Genomic DNA, 22,117 nt, shown 5'->3' on the forward strand with positions numbered 1-22,117 from the left:
AGGTGGGAAAGTCAAAAGATAGAGAAAATGTCTGACTATGAGATGTCATCTGAGCAAGACACAATCATTGCAATCATGAACTCACAGCTGCTTGCACTGGGTCTGCATGAGAATAGGCCTACCAACAATCATGGATACATGGTAATAGACTTAGCTGACCCTATCTTAACTCACTGATGAACTGCTTGCTATGGACAGAGTCAGGAGCTGGTAAATTATTGCCTCAGATCTTTACCCACCAATGACCCCACAAAGCTCCAAATGACACCTTGAATCCATTGGTTACACAAATGGCTTTGGTTAAACTAAATGAGTCAAAAAACTAATCTCAAATTTATGAATCTGGGAAAGGAACCAGTTAGGATCAGGGAGGAATAAAACTGATGGAAGAAATATAAATGAGGGTAGGTTACAGTAGACAGAATATATTATATACATGAATAAATTGTCAGCCATCAAAAATGATTCACCAAAATTATAAGAATGTATAGTTCAGTATTTTAAAATAGTATTAGTTTTTAATTTTTTTTTTTTATTTAAGATACTTTAATCCACAGTTCAACAAGTGGATAGTGATAATTCAGGGTGATGACGTGCCACCCATTTCAAATTCCTCAATACCACTATAGTACTGATGCCTTCTTACGGTGGGTGTCTCCAGCTAATACCAGAAAGAGAAACCAGCATAAGAAATACTTTACATCCTTTAGAATGAATCTGGCCAGTGTGAGGAGACAGTTGTATGGTAGACAAGAGATGATCCCACAAAAACACGTGGTCACAATGGTGGTATTTACTGCACCGTTCCAGGAATCATCCTTCTAAATGGATTCTTGTCTAGTTCTACTGAAATTGCACTAAATATTTGAGTTCTAGAAGGAGAAAACCCTACCTATGAAAATTGAGAGTGCTTTTAGCTCACTTTAGCTGCAGAGTGAAAGGCTCGGTTTCAACTTCCAGCCTTAAGGATATGTAAAATATTGTCATTTGTCACTTGACTTCAATAATATTCCACAATGGCTTTTCCCTTTTATCTTTGTCCACATTAAATGGCACATACTTCTTTATCAGAAGAGATCATTGTACAAATTATAACAGAGAACTAATAAAAATTACTTCATATAATGTAAGTTATTCTTCAGAGAAGTGAACCTAGCAGTTGTAGAGCCATTTACGCTCATAAATAAAATTTAAATTGTAAATGTGAACTATCGGAAGGAAACACCTGCACGTTCTCAATCAGGCATCCACTGATATGTAAGCAAATCAATAAACTGTACAAGGACCACGAATTTACACCACCCAGTCAAAACAAATAAGCGCTATCTTCTTATTATCATAAAAGCAATGAGAAAGGCTGCCTTTGCATTCTTCTTTAATTTGCCCTTCATGGTGTGTCGTAAAGATAACAAAGACCTGCATTACCAAGGAACACATTGTTTTACTCTGTATGTTTTTCATCACTGAAGTCTAGTGAGCATTGTTTTTCTTTTTTTTAATTTGTGGATGGAATTCATCAATTAGAATGAGTCTAAATGCAGTGGGAGGGTAATGACGAGTATGGGGAGTGGGACGAGCCACGTGGCGTGTGTGTTAGTGGTGGTTTTATGTGTTCCTCCCCAGATTCATGGCTGAGCTCTGAGGAGTAGATAACTGGTGGATCTGTCAAAGTTCTGCCAGGAGAAGGTGCTTAAAATAGTCAGCTTAGAGATGCTCATACAAAGAAGGTGAGATCGACTTCACCACTATTTTTTAAACAGCTTATGTTGGTCTCTCTCCTTAGGCTCTGAAGCAGTTGGCAGAAGGTTTTCTTCCTGATAGCCTTTAGTGTGTTATAAGACTTTGGGCATTCCTGAAAGAGAACTTCCTGAGTATTCTTGTTTCTCTTGTGATAAGAAATCTAAAGAGATACCATGATAGAGGGAGACATCGTGAGGATAGGGAGAAACTGGGTGCTAGGGGAATTCCCAGAAATCCACAAGAATGACCTTAGTTTAGACTACTAGCAATGGTGGAGAGGGTGCCTGAACTGGCTTGCCGCAGTAATCAGATCGGTGGGTACCCTAACTGTCATTATAGAGCCTTTCTCCAGTACCTGTTGGAAACAAATGCAGAGATCCACAGCCAGGCACCAGGCAGAGCTCCAGGAGCCCAGTTGAAGAGAGAGAAGAGGGATTCTGTGAGCAAGGGCATCAAGATCATGATGGGGAAACCTACAGAGACAACTAAACCAAACTAGTGGGAACTCATGAAATTTAGATCAATGGCTGTGGAGCCTGTATGGAACTTGGGCTAGGGCCTCTGTATAGCTAGGCAGTTGTATAGCATGATCTGTTGGGGCGCGGGGGCTAGCAGAAGGATCAGAATCTATCCCTGGTGCTTGAGCAGAACTTTTGTACCCCACTTCTACAATGGGACACCTCGACCGGCCTTGGGGCAGGGGGTGGGGCTTGGACCTGCCTCTACTAAATGTACTTCCCCACAGGAGGCCTTTCCTTCTTGTAGGAGAGAATGGGGGTGGGTTGGGAGGGGTAAACTGGGGGTAGGAGAAGGGAAGAGGGGGATCTTTGGTATGTAAAATAAATAATTTTTTCTTAATAAAATATAAAATAAAATAAAAAGAAATCTAAGGATTCTGTTATCTTTCAAGATTTTTGATTCTCTTTTCTCTGGTGGATAGGAAGCAGGGCAGAAGTTCCTAACATGTAAGTGCTGATTACAAGTGTCCACAGTTTCCCTGTCTAGGCTAAGGCAGATATGATACTTATGAGAATGCTGACACATTCTGGTTCAAATGTGGCCTTAGAAACTGGAAAGCAAAGGGAGCTCTCTTATTCAGATCAGCTCTTAGTGACTATGCTATTGGTGTCCTTTACAGAACTGAAAAGAGAGGTCTCCAAAGATGAAACACAAATGGCTGAGAAATTAAGAAACATTCAAATCTTTAATTAGAAAGGAAATTCAAACAAAAAGTACTTTGTGTCGTTGGAAGATGGTAAGGCCCTATTGAAAACAACACTTATATTTCTCATTGAACATGGAGAAGTTGAGCTGGTTCCAAACTAGAGCCTTCACCCCTACTGACTAATGTTCATGGTACTGAAGTGTACTTTGCATGTTTCCAACAAATCCTTTCATCTACAGTGGTGACCCGCCTACCTGACATGTTGGTGTAATAGTGGAAAAAACATTGCAGGAGTAATCAACCACTCTCTGGTGGGATTTGAGACCCACTCCAAGAAAGGTAACCTATGCCTCACACTGTACAGGTGCCCAAGAATCTGAGACTAGATAGGCCATGGGCCTAGAGGAAAACCAAATATTATTGTTTTCCCAAAGGAACATAGCAATAGAATTCTTCCTAATGACATTATATTATATTGGTATATCAGTTACTCACTCATTTGTCATCAGAGAAGCTTCCTCTTACAGTGGATGGAAACTAACACAGAGCCCCACAACTGAACAATGTCCAGAGAGTAAGAGATTTTGGGACACTCAATCCTAAATGGGATATTTCATCAAACTCCTTCTCTCAGGGTTCAAGGAGCTATGGGAAAGAGAAGACAGAAAGAATATAAGACATAGAGGTGATGGATGACATGAAGGAAACTGTTTCTTCCAGTCACAACAGGACTGAACCAATTATGAACTAACAGAGACTGTAGAAGCATGTGCAGGGCCTGCCTAGATGGGTTCCTAGTGCAGAAGCATGTGCAGGGCCTGCCTAGATGGGTTCCCAGTGCTGAGACTGGAAAGTAGACATGAGTTCCCATTCCTAACCAAGAAGCTATCTCCAACTGGCTGCTTTAAAGGAAAAATTAGTGTTCTTCAATGGAATCTCACTTAATCTATGCTTAAGAGTAGGCCCCATCGCCAGCAGTAGAAGCCAGCACAGACTAATATAGTGATGTTTTTTAGACTTTTGTTTCATATTGTTTTGTTTGAGGGATATATCTTATCTTAATGGTCTTTTGCTTCTATATTATTTCTGACTTTGTGTAATGTTTGTATGTATGTTTCATTTTTGTCTGTCTGTTTGCCTATTTGTTTTTTAAAGGGTACCAGAGAAGGAAAGGGTTTATAATTTGGTGTGTGGCGGGGAGGGTGGGAAGCACCTGGAAAGAACTGGGAAAGTAGAAACAATGATCAGAAAATATTTCATGCAATGACTTTTTTCAAAAAATATTCTAAATAAATAAATGAATAAATGAGCTAAATATCTGAGCAGAGGGTTCTCAAAGGGAGAAATAAAAGTGGCAATTAAGTATCTCAAACATGTTTTTGAGTTCTGGGTATTTTAAAATCATCAAAAATAATTTAAAACCTTCTATTTCAATGAAGTGTAGTTGTAAAATTAAATCAATCAAACTGAATTAAAAAACCTATATAAGCCGGGCGGTGGTGGCACACGCCTTTAATCCCAGCACTCGGGAGGCAGAGCCAGGCGGATCTCTGTGAGTTCGAGGCCAGCCTGGGGTACCAAGTGAGTTCCAGGAAAGGCGCAAAGCTACGCAGAGAAACCCTGTCTCGAAAAACCAAAAAAAAAAAAAAAAAAAAAAAAAACCTATATAAACAGGAAATACCCTGTCAGCCACTGCATGTCTGGGATTTTAAATTAATGTTTAAAATGTGATATCACTACAGTTGATATTAATATATGGATACATTCAAAATATCTAACATTCAAAATAATAGCTAACTTTAAATATTTCCCCATGAAGGTTCTTTTAGCTTTACAGTAATAGAAAATGAGCTGGGCAGTGGTGGCCCATGCCTTTAATCCCAGCACTCAGGAGGCAGAGCCAGGTGGATTTCTGTGAGTTCGAGGCCAGCCTGGGTTACAGAATGAGTTCCAGGAAAGGCTCCAAAACTACAGAGATAAACCCTGTCTTAAAAAAAAAAAAAAAAAAAAAGGTCATAGAAAATGAATAAAAATACAATTTAACTTTTTAAAAATTGGAATAGATGTCTTTTTCTTACTATTTAAGTAGATTAATGCTTAATATAACCCAAAAATAACTAGTATATTAATAGTCCTTAAAGTAGTATACACAAGCATTGGAATGAGTGCTTACTTAAGTATCCCACTTGAAATTCTAAACCAATTTTAAATCACAGGTCATTACCAATTCTAAACACAATGATGATCTTCCTGGGAAATAGAAACTCAATAATGTATAATTGATACATAGTCTGGGCTTCATTTCCATGAGAAAAAGTCTATGACTAATTTAGACAAATTATAAACTCTTTATTTTTAAAGACTTATTTTTGTTTTTCTAATGTGTGTGTGTATATGCATGTGTGTTTGTATGTATTTGTATGAGTGTGTGTGTGTGTGTGTGTGTGTGTGTGTGTGTGTGTGTGTATGTCTATGTATGTGTGTTGGTTGGTTGACTGGAGGTACCCACACAGGCTTGGGATCATCCTGTAGCTTGAGTTACACGTAGTTGTGAGCAACCCAGTATGATATAGAGAATCAAACTCAGCTCCTGTGCAAGAACATTATGCATTCTAAGCACTACACTATCTCTCCAGCCCCTAAAATGTTCATTTTTAGAAGAATATACATAATTTGCTATTAAACCTTAATTTGTTTTATACAACATAGAAAAGCATAAACATAATTTTATATTATATTCGGGTATGAATATGATTATTTTCTTATATATGATCATAGAGAATATTTTAAGTAAGACAAATAATAATATTTTAAAATCTAAAAACTATAAAAATTCAAAACTTTGAAGCAAGCCTAAAAATAAGTATATATGGACACATAACTGATTTTTGTTTGTTTTGGTATGGAAAATATGCTATTAAAATAAATGTATTTTAAATTCATCAAAAAGAAAAGAATTTCAACCAAGTGTGGCAATATAATAGAACTAGATTGAATTAATGGCCTGCACAGAAGATATTTTCTCTTAAATTACACTCTGTAAGATGAAAAAAACATTTCAGAGTGGTTACACATAGCTTTTTTTTTTTTGCCTTTCTTAAAACTGCCATATTGTCTTGCCCGTTTATGTTGTTATGTCCTTCTTAACACATACCTCAGATAACATATTGAGGGTGTTCTGACTGGCTCAATATTCTGTGCCATGCATAGATTCATTGAAGAATCATTTAATAATCACTATTGTCAATAACTCTCTGGTTCAGAGTATAGATGAGTGTCAGTGACTGTTGTGCTGGATTAATTTCTAGTTTCCATTGAGTGGGTTGGAATTCAAGGGTGTCCCCTAAATGAAGAAAATCCATATCTATGTAGGAAGTGGTCTCCTGTACCAGCGCATTCTAGGCTACTTCCTATTTTCTCCTCTATCAGGTTCAGTGTACCAGGATTTATGTTGAGGTCTTGGATTCACTTGGACTTGAGTTTTGAGCATGAAGATAGGTATGGTTCTAATTACAATCTACTACATGTTGACATCCAGTTATACCAGCACCATTTGTTGAAGATGCTTTCTTTTTTCCACTGTACAGTTTTGGCTTCGTTGTCAAAAATCAGGTGTTCATAGATGTGGGGATTAATATCAGGATCTTCAATTAGAGTCCATGGGTCCACATGTTGGTTTTTATGCCAATACCAAGTTGTTTTTATTACTATGGTTCTATAGTAGAGCTTGAAGCCAGGGATGATGAGGCCTACAGAAGTTGCTTTGTTGTAAAGAATTGTTTTCGCCATCCTAGGTTTTTTTATTTTTCCATATGAAGTTGAGTATTATTATTTTGAGTTCTGTGAAGAATTGTGTTGGGATTTTGATGGGGATTGCATTTAATCTGTATATTGCTTTTGGTAAGATTGTTATTTTTATTAATTTGGTTCTGCCTAAATATAACACCAGTAGCCCAGACACTTAGAGCAACAATTAATAAATGGGACCTCCTGAAACTGAGAAGCTTGTGTAAGGTAAAGGACACAGTAAATAAGACAAAATGACAGCCTACAGAATGGTTTCTTACAAACAAAAAGTACTGACATCTGTTAAAATGGGTATGAAATTGCAGGTGCTGTAAATGTTTTATTTTACACACCATATTTAAGATTATTCATTTTGTATACTGTATACGGTGTTTTGCCTGCATGTGTGCCTGCAGACCAGAAGAAGACACCAGATCACATTACAGATGGTTGTGGGTTACCATGTGGTTGCTGGGAATTGAATACAGGACGTCTGGAAGAGCAGTCTGTGCCCTTAACCTCTGAGCCATCTCTCCAGCCCCACACCATGTTTAAAATATATCATAAAAGCCCTCTTTCTCCAAAATACATGAAAATATCAATTTGATGACTCAATAATACATGAAAGTATTATAAATCTGCTTAATATTAAAACATACTTAATTGCAAAAATTCTCTCTTTGCAAAATTAATCATTCATATTTGTTTATGTATGTATATTATAAATTGTCTGTGATTCAGAAATTACTGGAAGACTACATTTCAGTGCTCTAATATGAATGTATGTAAGGAGTGCCAGATATGTTTCAAGTAGACATTGTCATCAAGAAGGAATTCATGTACCTGACATTAATAAGACTCCAAAAGTCACAATCTAAAACATTCACAACTGTAAAAAAAATTGCTCTTGAATTTTCTACACTTCTGTTTTCAGAGAGACAGATATTGCTCTTTTTTCCCCATTGATCCCCAAGTTACTTCACCTTAATCCATGCCATTCTCAACCATAGAGCATTTAAACCTCTCTTTTTATCTCCCTACAGAAGAAGACAGATAGACTACTATTACAGTAATATTGTAACAGTACACATCCACAAATTAAATAAAGCACACTCTATTCTGCATGTAAGAACAATTTTTATATAATTGATTTTACCATTTGTATACAGTCATAAAACACAAACTTAGAGATAGTGTCTTAGTCAACTTCACATACCTTGGAAGCTCCAATGCAATTCCAATTGATTGAAAGTTCCCTAAGCAACCATTCTACCTTGCCTTACAGGCATAGGGCTCCCACAGCCATGGGAACAGATCCATATGATTAATTGTAATCAATGTAAAATTCTTGTTCCTCTGCGTCTACTACAAGTCAAAATCCTGTTTATATCATTTACTCAATAATCCATTTAAAGACAACAGTGAAAGCAACCTGAATGTGTCTTAAATATCAGATTAATATAGATGAAAATTTAATGTTCAGAGAAAATTAAAGTAATATTGCATTTATTTGAACAGTGGGGTAGAATGAATACTCCCAAAGCACTGATTTCAAAATGAAAGACCAAATGAAAATAGAATTAGTCAATATGATTAACAAGTAAGACATGCATGGTCCTCTGTGTGTAGACACACATGTCTGTGCAGGTGTTTATGTGAGGTGTGCAGGTGTGGAGGGAACAGGATCACTTCAGATGTCTCTCTTCTGTCACTTACTGGCCTGGAACTTATTAAGTAGCCTATACTTGCTGGTCAGTAAACCACAGAGCTTCATCAATCTTTGCCTCCCCAGAGATGATTGCTAGTGTGTACCATCCCATTTTTTTTTTTTTTTTTTTTGGTTTTTCGAGACAGGGTTTCCCTGTGTAGTTTTGCGCCTCTCCTGGGACTCACTTGGTAGCCCAGGCTGGCCTCGAACTCACAGAGATCCGTCTGGCTCTGCCTCCCGAGTGCTGGGATTAAAGGCGTGCGCCACCCATTTGTTTGTTTTTAATGTGAGTCCTGTGGTATGGAAAACCATACTAGACCAGAAAAGCATTTGAAAAACACTTATCATTTACATTGCATTATACTGTGGTGGGGCAAATCATGGATTCAACCTGGTTTAGCTGCCTCAGAATCACGTCGTAAGTTTTGCATGTCAGAGTCTGTGGTTCCTGGGATACTACTGTGTGTCTTTCAGGTCCTGAGAAATTGAGGCACTACCTCAGGCAGTGAAGCATTCACATTGCTTTGTGATTCTCTGTGTTCCCTAGAAGTCACTGAAGCATACAGAGGCTTGACAGGACAGTTGGTCTTAGATATGAATCTTGTTTACCTTGTATGTCTTGCAAACACAGTAGTATCCAGTAAGTACCATTGCACTGATCTTGGCAACTGCTATTAAATTGTTTCTGATAAGGGTATAAAAACTCTGATTGTTTCCATTAAACTTGCCATAGCCTCTGTCTTACTGTAACCCCTCCAACCTATGCCTGGTCAAACTCATTTCACTCTGGCCATATTAGGTAACCTTGGCCTGGTAAGTAAGTGCTGATGCGTATGCTGGGGTACTGATGGAAGATCAAAGAAAATGAATGGAAGTTAAAGATTTATAATAAAATTAAATGCTATCACATGTGATATGTAAATAAATATACACATATGTATTTCACAAGTTATACTATTATTTATTTTCATTATCTGTCAAAGTCTCATTCAAAAGATTAGTTGTCTATTTTTAAGTCAAAATATAGTTTCTCTTTGTGTATACATATAAGTAATTCTATTATAATTCGTTTTTATTTATGTTTAAATATGATAAAATAAACCATAAGATTAAAATGAAGCTAATACATATGTATTTAATGTATGACCTATTGAAATTTGTATAAAATGACTAAGTGTTTCAGAAGGTAATGCTGTATTTATTGCTATAAAAATAAACTGAAAATAATTTGGCATTTATATTACTATTTAAAACGGAGTAAGATAAATGTGTGCCACTTCTCTGCAGTCAGTATAAACACTTTGTTTTCCTTTATGTTTATTTTTAGACTTTTTTGCATTAAGAGTGATTTGTGATAAGGCATTATTTATTTCCTCATGTCTGGCAGCTCAATTTGCAGGTAAAACACTTAGATTGGCACATTACTCTTTCCTTCCCTTGTTCTCATTAGCAGGGAGTCTTCATCTCCTGGTTCTCTGCCTTTTTGAATAATCACACAATATCACTCTCTCAGTAGGATTTAAACAAAGATTGAGTAGAAAATTAGGATCACAACCAAGTAGGTTTAAGCTTAAGGTCATAATCATGAAAAGTCAATATAACATGCAAAGAGGCATTGTAAAACCAGCTTGATTCTTGTTTGTGTGGTATTTGTGCTACAATTTTCATGATTCCACCACTTTCAATTGAAATCTATGACAATATCGTCCTATTTTTTCCTCTCCAACAGCATATTGTTTTGAGCACTATAGGCCTCAACATTGATTTTAGCCTTCTGTACCTAGTCAGTACAGTTCTTCCTGAACACATGGCACCCCACTGTTTCTATAAATGAGTCTATTTGTGCACTAAGAACTGTAGTGAGCTGTTCTGAGTTATGTAATTGCTCTCCATTCTTGCCTTTTCTCTCCTGAGAAACATGAGTAAAATAATAGTGTGGGTAGGCGGGTTTGCTTCACTACAATTATGCTAACTCTGGAAGACATGAGAGACCATTGCAGTCACATGAGTGGAGGAATCAGATGCTTGCACATCATCCTCATTGGCTCCAGAAAAGATGCTGATGTGATTCAGGGGATACCTCTCTGGGTGCAGAAGAATGTGAAGAGAAGGTTAAAGACAGTAAGCAGTCTATGAAATGACTATGGAGTCATTTCACAGATGAGTCCTCCAGAAGGGGAAGAAAGACTTTATGTCGAGAACTGGACTATCCAATTCCATTCATGAAAATGAAAATGCAAAGTCCTGTAGTCACTAACCACTTACCAAGCTAAGGTCAAAGATTAAGAATATTTCAATAAGAACTCTAACAAAGTGAAAGCACAGACAAAACAGTCCAACAGAAAATGAAACAAAACAAAAATCTCAGCAGAAATTTTTATTATTATCAGATGTTGGCAGCATTGATCAGTGTTTGTTGTTTTTGCTTTTCATGGTGAACAATAAAGTCTTAATAGATTAAATACTTAAACATGTGTTAGTACTTGGATAAATATTGGCAGTATGTCAATCGGGGAGCAAATATTTCACTTCTATTGTATTATTTGTTGCTCACAACAGCTCTATGCTAGAATATGAGATCTCAAGTGAAGAGGGAGCATCCCTGGAGCAAAGAGGACTATTGAATAAATTAATCATGAGTCTGTCTTTCAAGTCCAAGGGAAGCACAAATTATAGTCCTGATTGCAGAATAAAGGTACAGCCTATGGAATATGTTTTTGTGACTTTGATAAAATGCTAAGCTTTAAAGCTTTATACTGTTTTATGTTTATACCACAATTCTATAAATGATAACAACTTAACTTTGCTACCTAAAACTGAGAGCCACATTTCTGTGTTTATAAAAGCAGATACATGATGGATGGGCCTAACTCACACACATCAATTTGTTTATGCATTCACCAGTCCGTTCTTTCATGAATCACGCAGAAGCAAAACCTGCTGTCAGTCATTAATACATGGCTTAACATCAATACTACAAACTTCTGGTTGAACACAAAATTACTCAGTTTCGACGTATGGTAAACCTTAACTGCACATGAGTATTCCACACAAATTCAAAGCACAAGCTTGCTTTCTTCAAAACAAGTTCCTATTGTATTTTCAGTAGATCTGACACATTTATATGAGGAAAAGAAGTATTCAGTGGTCATACAACTCAAAGAGAAACTGGCAGCATTACTAACTGGAGAGTCAAAGGTAACTTGACACTACTGTAGTTTGCTGGAGACTCTCAGGGTTGTTTGTGTTACATACATCTTCAAGTAACCCTGAAGTACACAACACTGAGGGCTGAGAATATCCACTACCTCCTCACATCCTCTGTCCCTACTGCTTCACTTTTGTATGAGTTTGATACCTATCACTTCCTCATCAGCTGCATTAAAATCTAAATTCTCTAGACAACGAAGGCTACTTGCAAGACAACCCCTTTCTGCTCCCAATGAGATAAATACTGGCTAAACATTAAATTTTTTATTAAAACTCTGAATTGTAGTGCTTTTACAGCCTAGGTTGGAACACACGGGATCCACTAATCTCGACAGGTTTTAAAATGCTATTTGCATATTGCTGGAGTAGCTACCACACGGACTAGAACTTGTCAAGAAAAAAAAAAAAAAAACCAAAAAAGAGAAGTGATATGTTGGCTGTTGAATACTGTTTGCAGTTGGGGTTTCAAGTTATTCTCTTGATATGGCAGTTTACATTTCTGTGTAGAATTTAGGACAGTGCTTTTTACCAGATGAAGTTGAGTTTTTGCTCTGAAGAGAATAAAAAGATAACTTATTCTGAGACAAACATGACTGACCATAGCCCAGGGACATGGACTCAGGCTTCCCCTAAAACCATATTACTTCATGGGAAAGGATGCATGGACTTTTTTTTTTTTTGGTCAAAAACAAAAGAAAGTCATAAATCATTGCATTTATCAATATATTTATAGGGACTTTAATTAGGATTTATAGCCAATGAGAGAAATCTCATGGTATCTGATGACATTCTTAGTGTTTATGTTAGTGGAATCTAACTGATCAGCTATTAACTTCGTTAATATATGCTATAGGTTTGATCTGATAGTCAAAATGATGCTAGATCAAAATCAGAGGTGGATGATAAATGAATGTTAAAAGGATGAACAAGAGCTGAAAATAATTTTGGTTCTGCATTTTCAACATTGCAGCGCTTCACAGTTAAATAAGTGATCACTCTATCAATGGGCAGGATTCACATAGGTTTGGCTTTCTTGTGGATCTTCAGTTTACAGATTCTTTGACACAATGGACATTTAGAAATGTTTGGAAACATTGCTTTCTAAAATATTGGATTGTGCACAGAACTTAGGGATGCTATTGAATGTCTTATAATGTATAGAATGGTCTCCCACAGTAAATGACTGTTTTGTTCAAAATAACAGTAGTATTAGATATTCTGAACTAGAGCTGGGTTAACATACAAGAAACATAATATTTTAGTAAAAAAAATTAAAGTCCAAGTATTTAAAAACTACATGTGAAACATTCAGTTTAAACTAGACTCAGTTGTAAATACTGGGCATCTCAGTCCTCAGGAGGTAGGAGGTTTATGTCATTTTATTGATTGTATACAGTCAATCAATTGTATAAGTTTAAGATAAGCCTAGTTGTGGATGAGATCTACATGAGCAGACTGGGTGTGTCGGGGGTGGCAGAGGGCAAGGAGTGGGGGATGAGAACATAGGGAAATGGGAGGGTCAAGCTGGAACAGGGACAGAGTGGGAGGGCAGGGAGGAAGATATCATGATATAAGAGGACATCATGGAAATAGGAAGAGGAAGGGTGCCGGGGAGGCTCTCAGGAATCCACAAGGTTGACCCCAACTTGGTCTGCTGGCAGTGGTCCAGAGGGTGACTGGACCGGTCTACTCTGTTGACCGGCCTAGCAAATAACCTAGCTGTCATCATAGAGCCTTTGTCCAGTGACTGATGGAGGCAGATGCAGAGATTCATGGCCAGGCACCAGGCTGAGCTCCAGGAATCCAATTGATGAGAGAGAGAAGAGATTCTGCAGGCGAGGGACATCAAGATCATGATGGGAGGACGTGCAGAGATGACCAGCCACACTAGTGGAAACCCATGGACTATGGATTGGTGACTGTGGAGCCCCCATGGGACTGAAGTAAGCCCTCTGGATATGGAAGACGGTTGTTTGGCTCCAATTGTTTGGGGGGCACCCAGGCAGGGGGATTGGGATCTGTCCCTGGTCTATGAGCAGGCTTCTGGGAATCCGGTGCCTGAGGTGTGATGCCTTGCACAGCCTTGGTGCAGTGGGAAGAGGCTTGGACCTGCCTAGGCTCAGTGTGTTGGACTCTGACTCCCCATGGGAGACCTCGATTTGGGGGATGTGGGGATGCGGGGTGGCTTGGGAAAGAGGGCTGGGGGTAGGAGGAGGGAGGAGGGAGGAGGGGGGATCTGTGGATAGTATGTGGAATGAGTAGAAAATTTCTTAATAAAGAAAAATGAAAAAAAAGATAAGCCTAGTCTATGATATCTTGTTTCCAAAAAGGAAAAACAAAGAAAAAAATCAGAAAAGAAAAGGAAATGAAGAAAGGAAAAAAATTACTGCAAAGGAGGATTATTGTTCAAACTTTGTTCTCCCACAATAAGGTAACCCAAAGAATTCCAAGTTCTAGCCACTTAAGCACTTAGATAAACTTTTAATATTCTTAAAACCCCTACACATTTCTATGCTAGTTGGCACATCTCTATAATTAACTCCAATTTCTCCCAAATATACAATGAGATTGACACTAATAGTATGACTTATTTGTGCTGATTAAATTGTCTCCTAATTATAAAAGTATAAAAATAGAACCAAAAACTCACTTTGCATAAAGACATTTTTAATAACAAAACTAATTTTCTAGTTCAATTTAAAAATGATTACTTTCCCTTTGATCACACTTAAATGGTATCACTTTCAAAATTGTTTTTAATAATATGTGTTAGCATTAGGACCTTGTGAAGACCATCTTTTATGTAGTACATGAAACTTATGAGCTCTGTATTTATTGATAATTGTCATGTTTTTGATTTACAGCACAACTAGCCAGTGGGTAAATTTAAAAATGCAATTACCTTATGTAATTGTCACACATCTGAAAGTTAATACAAAATTGGGAAAATATTTTAAATTATATTCTTATATTTAAATTTAAAAATATTAGCATTAACTTATATAGAAAACTCAAAAAAATCCAAAATGACAGGAAGTTATTTAAAAACTAATAATAATATCCAGAATTAATAGTAGTTTTTCGTCATTGTATTTATGAAATAAGTCAACAAATAAAATTTATGTTACACGAGAGCTAGACTAAAATGAATGAAATGAAATACACTGCCTTCGTTTCTTTCCCTGTTGAGCCATAACACATTCTGACAAAAGCAACTCAAGGGAGAAAGGCTTCACTTTGGATCACATTCCGAGGCACATTTCTCCCTTGGTGGAAAAAGTCAAGGCATAAGGAGCTTGAAGCAGCTCACCACATTTCATCCACAATATGTAAGCACAGAGAAGGATGATGTATCCTGCTGCTCAGTCTCCTGTCTCCATTACAGTCCATAATTCTAGTTAGGGAATGGCATGACCGACACCCACCTCACTTAATGGAAACCAGATAATCCCCTGAAGGCATGCCTAGAATCCCATGTCCTAGGTGCTTCTAGATTCTGTCCCTACTAACCAATATGATCTCTTCGTTTGGTATCTGAAACAGTCTTTTCAGAGGATGTGTGGGTAACAGACTTTGTCTCTTCATAACGTATGCCAGAAACACAGAAGAAACCATGTCCTTTCTGTGCTTGCAATGATGGTAGGTGGGACCCCAGCACATAGGCCATGTTTCCAAGAGAAAAAAAAAACTATAAGGAACTTGATAGTTTCAAGATCCACATGAATTTTGCTTATAGCCCTTAAACTATGTCCATTTGGTATGTGGCAGATTTTCCACTTCCTCACTCATTCAGTGTTTTATGAGGATGATATTTTAAGAAGGATCTTTACCTGAGGGTCTGGTCTGCCAGAGGCAGGCAACAACAGGGGCCCCATTTGTGCTCTAGCCAGAGGCAGGCAACAACAGGGGCCCCATTTGTGCTCTTGCATATCACCTGTGGAAAGTTTAGAGCTGTCAAAACAATGATAAACTTCATCTCTTTTTAGTGATGACCAGGCAGTAACAATTGGTTAATGCTATTGGTGACATCCTACCTCCTAGAGGCAGGTTGCTTCCATTCTCAATCCAAGGCCATAGCTCAGAGACAATTTCCTCAGATCAGGCCAGGCATTCTTATCATGTCCTTCCCTAGAACCCTTACCTCAGTGTCTCTTCCATTAAAATAAATGATAAGATACTGGCTAATCGCATGGCACCATTTCCCTTCTCTATTGTGATCTTCAAAAAGTACAGCATTCTCATTTTCCCCAGGACGTTTAATGTGCTTCATATTCTGAGTTCAAGTGACTAGAACTTCAATGATTGCTTATGGATTAAATACATGGATGGGAAAATAACAAAGGATGGAGGAATGAATGAATGAATAATGCACACTGCCAAACTTAAGTGGTGCTGACTGTCTTAAAGATTATGTTGACTTTTGGGGATTAAAGGTCTTAACTATCATTGCAGTGTTACACGCCATGTATTAGACAATTCATTGTCAACTACACCTTCATGCAGACATGGCCGAAGTAGTCCAATGAAACCATGGTCAAAGACAACAGTTACCCATACGCAGTTCCTCAAGCAAAAGATGAAATAAATTTTCCATTATATTTTTAAGTTCTTTTTATTAAAAGACTTTATAGTGACATTGCATGCTTGATAAAAATTGATAATAACCTGTGTTTTAAATTTATTTTTACTTAACTCTTGTTACATTTTTTAAAAATTTATTATATATATATAGCTGTATGTGTGTACCTGTACGTACCTGGAGGCCAGTGGTCAATGCTAACTGTCTTCTTCAGTTGATCTCTACCTTATGTTTTGAGACAGTTTCTCATTGAACATGGAATTTATTGATTAGATTCATCAAGACTAGGTGGCCAGGAAGATTCAAGTTACCTGTCTTTGCCTCTCCAGTGGTAGGGTTACAGATGTGTACAATCACACTGGTCTGTGGGGGAAGGGGGACTAGGACCCTGAATTGAGGTCCTCTTGCTTACACAGCAAGTAATTTACCGACTGGAGCATTTCTTAAACCCCTCATTACATCTCTAAATTATCTATGATTTGTATTGTAGCTGCCTTACAGTTACTTCCTCCTGAAATGAAAACTTACTGTATTCTAATTATATTAGGCATCACCTTGCAGATCCTGACAGATAATTCTGTATTGTGTATTTTCTGTACAGCTGGAGCTCCTGAGGCACGGAGGGAGACAAGGCTGGCAATACTGTCTATAGCATCCATGTAGAGATGGCTGCTTCCATCTCTCTAACTGTTTTGTTTTGTTTGCCCGGCTTTTCCCTGAGTTGGGTCTTTTCACACTTTCAAAGAGCAGTAGTTCTTTCCTGAATCACCTCCCAGCAATCTCCATAAGGATACACTTCCAGAAACTGTGCAACCAGCTCTCTTTATAGGTTTATTGGACAGGATTGGGACACATATCCTCCCTATGGCAGTCACTGATAAAGAAAAATGCTATCATTTTGACTGGCTTCAATCACCTGCCCTTAAGTCATGGGCACATAAATACATTCCAATGAAAATACATGTTTCACTTGGGAAGACAGAAAAGTTAAGACAGCTAAGAAATTTTTCTGACATTCCAAGTATCTTGCAAATGTTACTGAACAAACCATAGGAAGAAGTTGAGAGATGGCTGTGCATGCATTACTAATTAATGATATACATCTTTATTTGCATCCTTATTTCTGATTTCAGAGTAATGTCCTTATTCCCACTGTTTAGTTGATGTTTTGGGGTTAATATTGCACTGGTTTATGCCCAACATATATAATATGATTGAGCAACTAACATTTAAATTTCCATATATTTTTAAAAATACTTTTTGCCATTAAAAATGACCATTGAACCAATATCTTTTATTTTGATGGGCTTTAATCCCCTATATGTGAATATTTTAAAAGGTTTTCATTGCTCTCTCATAAATGGTTTTTGGAAAGGTGGTATTTTAATCTTTAGAAATAGATGTTTAGAATGAGGTCACTCTGATGGAATACTCATTCTCAGCCTTGTTTAGCTGCTTTGTTCAACCACTCCACGGTAATGGCTCTGTACTGAATGGGTTTCTCATTTCAGCAGCAGAGAATTTATTATGCTTTTCTTAAAAGCCTCACTTCCTCTGATATTTAAAAAACATCTTGCTTGAAAAATTAAACACAAATACATTTTGTACTCAGCAGTTATTGGAGTGTTGGATGATGTTTAAAATATCCATTAATGTATAACAATGCAATGTACATTCATATTTCTTCAATGATAGTTCTAAGAGCAAAGAAATATTACCAAATGAAAAGCCACTAAATAGGAGGCTTACTGCAAAATACAAAAAAATACTCTTTTTGAATATTAGAAGAACCCAGAATTTCAAAATACTGGAGGATGGAAGATAGCATGCTGGGCTAGGGAGATTGCTTAGTGAGTAAAGTACCTGTTTTGAAGCTGTGAGGACCTAAGTTCAGATCTCCAGAACCCACTAAAACAGAGCATAGTAGCATGTGAGTATCAGCGTGAGACAGAAAGCAGACACAAGAGACAAGATCTTAAGAAGCTCAAAAAGATGCTGTGCCTCAAACAAGGTGGAAGGTGAGGGCTGATACCAGAGGTTGTCCCCTGACCTCCACACATGTGTGTTGGCATATGCCCACACTGACATGAACTCATGCACCTCTACCAGGCACACATGCATGCACATCACATGTGAGATATGTACACAAAGATTAGTCAGTCAATCAATCAATAAATATCATTTCTAGTTGGTGAGAGTTAGTGATACAATTGTCTTTCTGCTTCCAGAATCTAGCCAACGAGAAATAAACAGGATCTCTGTGTGGAAGAATTCTCCATGGCTGTGATTGTAGACAAGGATCTGATAATTCTCCAAATTTGTGCATGGGGATTTATGTTCAGCTCACATTTCCCCTAAAAAGCCAAAAAGCAGAAAAAGAAAGGAAGGAAGAGGCAGGCTATTGTGTCAAACAAGAAAGCAATATTTTAAATATTGATGTATGTTCATGCTAAGTAATCTCTGTTCTCAGAGATAGAGGTAGTAGGAATGAGGAGAGGGCCCAGTCTGCAGCTCCCTTTGACACTGCTTTCAAAGGTTGACACAGCATCCTCTTCCGTGAGCTCTGGCAGATCAAGAATAGGAGACATAACCCCATGGACTTTCATCTAAATAAGTATCATGGACATTGTATAGCTTTTATGTACAAGAACAATAGGAAATCCATTGTAGATATATAAGACAAACAAGCTTTCATTTCATATTAGAGAATTCGGGTGGCTTTCTAAACAATAATTTGGAAGCTGGGAAGGAAGGCAACCTTGCTCAGACCTACTCATTTTATGTGGGAAACCTTGACAATTTATATGGGTCAAAGAAAAATAGGATCCAAACTGAATGTTATAAAAAAGTACTTTTATTTAAATTTTTATTTATTTTTATTTTTATTATTGTTGTATGTGTACATGTCTGGTGATATTTTAACTGTGCTGAAATGTGACTTTATTTGTATGTTAATAAATAAAGTTTGCCTGGAGGTCAGAGGTTATACGAAGCCATAAACAGAAGTCAGGCAGTGGTAGCCCACACCCTTAATCTGATCACATGGCAGGCAGAGTCTCTGTGTGGTCAAGGACACATCCAAGTGTGGTGACACATGCCTTTAATTCTAGTACCAACCATAGAGACCAGGAGGTCTGTATAGGCAGGCAGTGATGAGGAAGTGATGTGGCTGGGCTTAGAGCCAATGAGAAGGCAGAACAGGAAGGCAATAAAAGCACAGGTTAGATAAGAAGAAGGTCTCTCTTTGGGGAAGCAAAGGCCAGGTGGTAAGCTGAGGCTAGTCGTGGCTATTCGCTATTTCTCTGATCTCTTTGGCTATTACCCCTGTATTTGGCTCTGTGTTTCTTATTTAATAAGACCACTTAGAAATTCATCTACATACTTGCATGTGTTTAGGTGTGTGCATATCACAGTGCACAATGGGAGGTCAGAGGACAACTTGCAAGGATATGTTCTCTCTTACCATCATGTGGGTCCTGTAAATTGGACTTATGTCATCAAACTTGGACCCGGGTGCCTTTACGCACAAAGTCCCCTCACTGTAACAAAATTACTTTAATGAAAAAAATAAAAGGTAAATATATTGAGAAGCTGCTAACAAACAAACGAATCAAAAGGATTTGATGGCAACAGTCTCAATGTTATGACAAAAATCCTTGGCTTGGTCACACTATAGCTAACTTCTCTTAGTTTCAGCTGCACTTATGAAAGCTTATTTTATCAAGCCAACCCTGCTAAGCCAATTTGACATACATCGTACAGCTGGCATCCATATACCCTTTATGTTTCACTGAGCTTCTGATACGCCAGTATCCCTCAGGTGAAGTTTAATCACCTTGGCTTTCTTCTGTAAGAGTCCTTTAATGTTGGCTTACCTAGAAACCGCTTCTCTAAGGGTGATTCATCTTTGTAGTCAGACATTTTCTAAGAGACCACCGGCTCCCCAATAATGACACTGAGACTTCTTATTAATTATAAAATTAGTCCGATAGTTTAGGCTTGTTTCTAACTAGCTCTTATAGCTTAAATTAACCCATTCCTATTAATTTATGTGCTGCTGTGTGGCTCATGGCTTATTACCTCTTAGCCTACATATCCTGCTTCCTCTGCATCTTATGGTGTCTCCGGGCAACCCCAAGTTTCTTCTTCCCAATATCTTCTGTGTTGGCTGTCCCACCTATATATACCTCCTGCCTAGCCAATGGCCACTTAGCTTTTTATTCAACCAATATGAAGGTGCCTTGGCAAAGACAAAGTTTCACAGTATACACAAAGACTATTCTACAATACATCTTAGTTCTTTACTATCTATAAATGCTACCCTGCTTCTTCATTATAAAGTCTCATTTACTCAATATGCATTCATTTAATACCATTATCTCTTTCTTCCTGTAAACTCTATTATTAAAATTATTATTATTTTTATGAGGCTGTGGCTTAAACTCAGGGTCTTGAGTGTGTTGGGTGGACACTCTATCACAGAGTTATACCAGCCTCACCCTGAAAAGTCCTATAACAATGATCTTCTGTCTACCATGATGGTCCTGAGTAAAGTTTCCTTTACTTTAATATTTTTATAGCGTTAAAGTAGGATAATAATATAATCCAAATTTGCATCTAGAAAATATTAAATACCTAGTTTATTTTTTAATTTTTATTTAGAATGTTTTGCTTGCTATATATTTTGATCATATCCTTTCCCCTCCAACAACTCCTTCCAGAATGCCAACACCTCCCTCCCCACTCAACTTCATGTTCTCCCTCTTGTGTTCTTTCTTTCTTTTTTCGAAACATAAAACAAAGGTCAAAACAAAGAACCAAAAACCAGTAAGACAAAAAATACAAAACCAAACAAAATAAAAAAAAGTTACTCCCCCCTCCCACAAATGGAATCCATTTGGTGTTGGCCAACCACTCCTGAATCTTGAAGCTGCCCTGGAAAGTGGTATATGGTTGATACAGTATAACCAGTCCAGTTGTGGGGCTCTGCAGCTTCTCTGATGAGCACTGATCTATAGGTATAACAGTATGCTGCTAGGAAATATTTTAGTGCTCCCTTTCTTTAGGAGAATAATACTACTGGGAAACTGACATCTTTAATTATCATACTCAGCAATGAGATGGGTCATTCTCAAGAACTGCCAGTGCTTAGCTTAGTGGCAGGGGACAAATCTATCAAATCTCTCATCCTCAGTTGTTGCCTTTCTACTTCAAATCCCTATCTAGCTTAGATTATAACAGTGAAAATAAATATATAAGTAGAAAAAGTATCTCTTTTAACAGGGCATCATACATATATCTCTTTCAAGTCTTCAATATCTTATAATGAGTTTTAGGATTGGGACTTTCATGCTTCATAATGACTGACAGATTGCATTTTCTCTGTGTTTTCTGAAGTCCATATAACTATAGCATTTCACTCCTTGAATTAGATTCTATGATGTTTTAATAGTTCCTGATATTCTTCTATGTATATGATTTTCTCAGTGAGAAATTGCTTACATTATTTTATTCCCCAGAAATAAGTCTCTTTCATCTGATGTCACACGAGCATTGCATTTTGATGTTACTCTGTCAGGCGGTATGGTGATAATGACAAAAATCTGCAAATGGAAGTAGCAATCTTCTAATAAATCTGATTGTGGTTTAAAGCTGAATTACTACATTTGAAGGAAATGTATTTAGAGTGAGCTATTCTGTGTCAAGTGAAGTTAGTTGTGAGAATGCAACTTTTTAGAGAATTGAGGCATTAGATCACTAGGAGACCATAAAGTGTTAGGAGGCCAAGGTGTGAAATGTACAAACTGCAGTACAATTGCTTCAGGGCAGATTTTCAAGAGGTGTCTATTAGATTCAATTATGCGTCCTACATTTTTATGGAAGACAGCAGTGAAGAAAATGTACTAAAAGAGGACAAGTGTGATGCCGA

Source organism: Peromyscus californicus, unplaced genomic scaffold, assembly GCF_007827085.1.
Source record: "Peromyscus californicus insignis strain IS unplaced genomic scaffold, ASM782708v3 Scaffold_9__1_contigs__length_137607984, whole genome shotgun sequence".
Lineage (NCBI taxonomy): Eukaryota > Metazoa > Chordata > Mammalia > Rodentia > Cricetidae > Peromyscus > Peromyscus californicus.